Here is a 5,376-nt window from a genome sequence, read left to right on the forward strand (position 1 = left end):
TATAATTTAAAAAAAATAAAATAAAAAACCCCCCAAAAAAACAAAACATGTATGGTAACAAAAGCCAGGAAATCAAAAAATGTGTAGAACTGGGGAAATCTACTGTTAAGGACCTCTTCAAAGTTCTAAACAGCAGCGATGTCAGTTTAAGGATGAAGGTGCACCTGATCCAAGCCATGATATTTTCAACTGTTTGTTTATAAAAACAAATTTATTCAAAGGAATGCATGCTCAAAATTTATAACCAGTGACATTAATTATTCACACAACAAAAAAGTTTTAAACTGTATCATTTAATGGACAAACAGTTGAAGGAATCTCGAATCTAAGTTGTAAAAAGCATTGAAGTTAAAATTAGGAAAAATTCACATCACTGATAGCAAGAACAGGGTGCCTATGCATCTGAAAATTGGACAGTTAATAAGTAAGAACAAAGAATTGTCAATGCCTTTGAATTGTGGTGTTAGAGAATATGGAATACCCCAGGACTGCCAAAAAACAAATATATCTGTCTTGGAGAAAGTGCTGCCAGGGTTCTCCTTCGAGACAAAGATGGTAAAACTTTGTCCCACATACTTTGGATGTATTGTTAGCAGAGACTGTTGTTGTTATGTACCATCGAGTCACTTGTGACTCATAGCAACCCTATGTACTAAATTTTAGCAGAGACTAGTCCTTGAAAAAAGCGGGAAAGGTGGCAGATCAGAGAAAAAAAGGAAGACCCTAAACAAAATGAAATAACATAATGACTAACAATGAGCTCAAGTATATCAGAGAATGTGAGAAAGACACTGGATAGGATAGGGTACAGATCTGTTGTCCACAGAGTCACAGTAGACATAACAACAATAGCCACACAGACCTTATGACTGTTCTTGATAGAATTTTGTGGTCACCTGATTATCAGGCTATGGGGAACGGCAGAGCTGAGGATAATGGTATTTTCTCACCAGGAAGCCCCAAAGCTGTGTCTGGGAATCCAGGGCCCATGGAGATCAAGGTCTGTGAGAACAAAGTCAGTCTTGACTGGCAATATTATGGTTGCATGTGATATTAATGGTATTGTTCAATCATCTATACATTCTGTTCTTTGAAATGGACACAAATTAGGATTTCTTTCAGTCAGTGGACCAGGCAGCTGTCCTCCAAAGTTCCTAGCATGGACTGATGAGTGTATCCAGGTCTGCATCTCTTAGGTGAAACATGTTAATTGGTGTCCCATTGATTACTGGGGCCTTATTTTTTGCCAGTGCCTTCAGTGCAGCTTGAAGTTCTTCTTTCATTCCCACTGGCCCTTAATCATATGCTACTTCCCGAAATGGTTCTGTGTCAACCAATTCTTTTTGGTAAATCTGTATATTCTCTCTTCTTTTGATGCTTCCCATATCATTTAAGAGTTTGTCCCCTAGAGGTACATGGTTCAAATCTACCAGAAGCTCTGTTAGAGGAGGGGCAATCTCCTCCTGTACCCATCAGATCCTATTTGGCAGTACACACACACACACAAGATATTAAAATAAACTTCAGAAAAAAAAGTTTGTCCATAGCATCTTTTAATATTTCAAAAGTCAACTTGACAGCACCTAACAATAGTAGCATCATGATGTTGCCTATTGGTCCAATTGGGAGGATTCCTGTTTTCTTGATGCTGAGTTGTAATCCATATTGAAAGCTGTCATCTTTGTACTTCAGTCCTCTTTCTTTCAGCAGTGAGGTTATGTCATCTGCCTAACAGTTTGTTGGTAAATCTTTCTCCAATCTTGATGTTCTCTTTCATATAGTCCAAATACATGATATAATGTTATGTGTTGCTGTGTACCATCAAGTCAGATCTAACCCAGAGCTGACCCTGCGGTAGGTTTTCAGAGGCAGGCAACAGCATGAAAGGAGATTGTCCATCCTTCTCCTGCAGAAGTGCTGGTAGATTTGAATCAAGCACCTTTGGGATTGCAGCAACCTTAGAATGATGTGTATAACTGTATTCCTTGCTTGTTGAAAGTGAGGAAGATTTGAAGCACTTGCTACAGAAGATCAAATATTACAACTTTCAATATGGTTTGCAAAAAAAAAAAAAGTTCAAGAAAACAAAAATTCTCACTCTGGACCAAGAGATGATATCATGATTGTTGTTGTTATGTGCCATCAAGTCAACTGCGGCTCATAGTGACCCTGTACAATAACTCTGAAATATGGCCTATTCTGAGCTAGTCTCACTGTCTCTGACACATCTACTTCCATTATCTCAGTTACTATGTCAATCCAATTCATCCTGGGTCTTCCTCTCTTTCGCTGTCTCTCAATCCTTCCAACCATGATGTCCTCCAAAGAGTGGTCCCTCCTGGCCACATGTCCAAAGTATGTGAGACAGAGCTCAAAAATACTTGCCTCTTCAAATCTACCAGATGCTTTGATGGAGAAGGAAGAATAATCTCCTATACCAGTCAAATCTGATGGTACATACACACACAAATAATAAAAATATAAAAAAAAATACTTGTCTCCAAGGAGCAACTTGGCTCTACCTTCTCCAGGACAGACCTGTTTGTTCTTTTAGCAGCCCATGGTTCAATACTCTTCTCCAGCACCACAACTCAAAGGCATCGATTCTTCTGTCATTCTTATTCATTGTTTAGCTTTCTAATGTGTAGCAAGTAATCATGAAGACCATAGCCTGCGTTAATCACACCTTAATCTCTAGATTGACATCATTGCTCTTTAGCACTCTGAAGAGGTCCTTGACAGCAGATTTTTTCCAAAGCCATTTGTCTTTTGATTTCCTGACTGCTGATGCCAAGTATGTTGATTGGAACCAAGTAAGCTGAAACTGTTAATAATCTGAATCTATTATGGAGCTGCCTATTGGCACAATGGTGAGAATCTTTGTTTTCTTGATGTTGAGCTTCGTTCCATATTGGAGACTACAGTCTTTGACTTTCTGCAGCAAACGCTTCAGTCCTGCTCAGTTTCAGCAAGCAAGGTTGTGTCATCTGCATAGCACAGGTTGTTGATGAGTCTTCCTCCAATCATGATGCCACATTCCTCTTCATAGAGTCCAGCCTCCCAAATAATCTGTTACAAATAAACATTGAAAAGGTGTAGAGATAGGTTGTGTCCCTAATTCACTCCTTTCCTGACTTTGAATTATGAAATGTTTCTTTGCTCTATTCTGATGACTGCTTCCTGTTCCAAGTACAGGTTTTGCATGAGCACAATCAAGTGTTCTGGGGTTCCCATTCTCCTCAAGGTTAGCCACAATTTGTTTTGATCCACACAGTTAAATGTGTGATAGATGGAGAAAAATTAAAGTTGTCAGTGATTTCATCTTACTTGGATCCACAATTACTACTTTTGGTGCAAGCATTCAGGAGATCAGGAGTCATAGTGCACTGGGAAAGTGTTGTTGACTGGGACAAAGAAGAGACAGGGACACCAGGAATGAAATCTGAAAGAGAGAATAAGTAGGGGTAACAGCTCAAAGGCTGAAGTGCCAAACTAAACCCCCTTGTAGCTTTTTTTTATAAATACCAGGAAGTAAATAACAGAAAAAAATTTCTTTACTAGTGAGGCTATATTTTTCTCTGCTATGGGTGGTATTCAACTCGATGGCAGTGAACAACAACAACAAAAGTGTGACCGAGCTGCAGTGTGCAGGCGCCGAGGTTCAAAAGTACACACACCACTGCTGGTGATTCTTGATACTGAGGTCCTCACTCTAACTTGCTTTTCTCCCTCTTAACATAAAAGATTTATAGACCACATTCTAGAGAAACAACTTTTACATTAGATCAAGCCCATGCTGGGATTAAGGGATTTTGTATTCCAATTTTGATCATTTTACAACTCTTTGGTCTGTCACGTCATGAAGGAGTCATGACATAGCTTCATGATATTATTGCATACATGTGTATTAGGCCATTTAAAAAAAGATATATAAAATTTGTTGTTGTTATGTGCCGTTGAATCAAGTACAACTCACAGCACCCCTGTGACTGACAGACCTGAACCTTGCTCCTGAAAAACCGCTGGAGGCTCAGCTGTGAGTTGGTTCTGACTTGACAACACATAACAACAACAATAAAGAATAAACAATAAATAATATATTTCAACAAACCCCCCCCAAACCAACTCTCTACCTGTTAAAGTCATCCACTTGTGGTATCTCTGTTGTAAGCAAGACTAAATTACTAAGGCAAAAGTTAAAAAAACAATTTAATTTACAATAACATCTAAAAGAATAAAAATTCTAAAAGTACCTTGTTGTTATGTGCCGTCGAGTCATTTGCGACTCATAGCGACCCTATGTACAACAGCCCTAAACCCTGCTCTATCCTGTGCCAATCACATTGCCTCTGACACACCCATCCTGATTACCCCAGTCACTGAATCAATCCACCTCATAGAGGGTCTTCCCCTCCTGCGCTGTCCCTCTACCCTACCAAGCATGATGTCCCTCTCCAAGGACCTGTCTCTCCTTACAACATGTCCAAACTGTGTCGGACGATGCCTCAGAATCCTTGCCTCCAAGGAGTAGCCTGGTTTAACCTTCTCTAGGATGAATCTGTTTGTTTTCTTAGCAGTCCAGGGTACATTCAATACTCTTCTCCAGCACCACAGCTCAAAGGCGTCAGTTCTACTTCTATCCTCCCTAGTCATTGTCCAACTCTCTGATGCATAACAAGTGATTGCAAAAACCATGTCCTGTATCAGGTGGACCTTAGTCTCCAGAGAGACACCATTGCTCTTGAGTACTTTAGAGAGGTCCCTAACAGCAGACTTTCCCATCGCAATACATTTTTTTAATTTCCTGGCTGCTGGTGCCAAGAGTGTTGACCGTGGAGCCGAGAAAACTGAAGCTGTGAACAATCTCAATCTCGTCACCTAGTAACCAAAAAAGTGACAGACTTGTACACTGAAAATTATAAATTTTAACTGTAAGAAATTAAATAAGATCTAATTAAATTAAAGGACAGTCTACATTTGTGAATTTGAAGACAATATTACTAAGAAACCAGTCAGAAAATGGTCTAGAGATTTACTACAACACTCATTAAAATTCCAATAGCTTTCTTTGCAGAAATGGAAATGCTAATCCCAATTTATATGGAATGCAAGGAGCACTGAAATAGAGTGCTTTTTAAAACAAAATATGTGTTTTTAAGCATTTAGGTCTTAGTGAAAGTTTAAAAAATATTTTATTCAACCATTTGTACACATTTTATTAAAAAGCTTGTACTTCTGCACACCCATGTTCCTCGTGGCTTTGCTCACAATAGCAAGGAGTTGGAAACAAGTGCCCATCAACAAACGAATGGATAGAGAAGCTGTGGTATATTCACACAATGGAATACTATGCTGCATTGAAAAACAAGGAACTCA

This window comes from Elephantulus edwardii, unplaced genomic scaffold (assembly GCF_000299155.1).
Source record: "Elephantulus edwardii isolate Elephantulus edwardi_28Jun2011 unplaced genomic scaffold, EleEdw1.0 scaffold00146, whole genome shotgun sequence".
NCBI classification, from domain to species: Eukaryota; Metazoa; Chordata; class Mammalia; order Macroscelidea; family Macroscelididae; genus Elephantulus; species Elephantulus edwardii.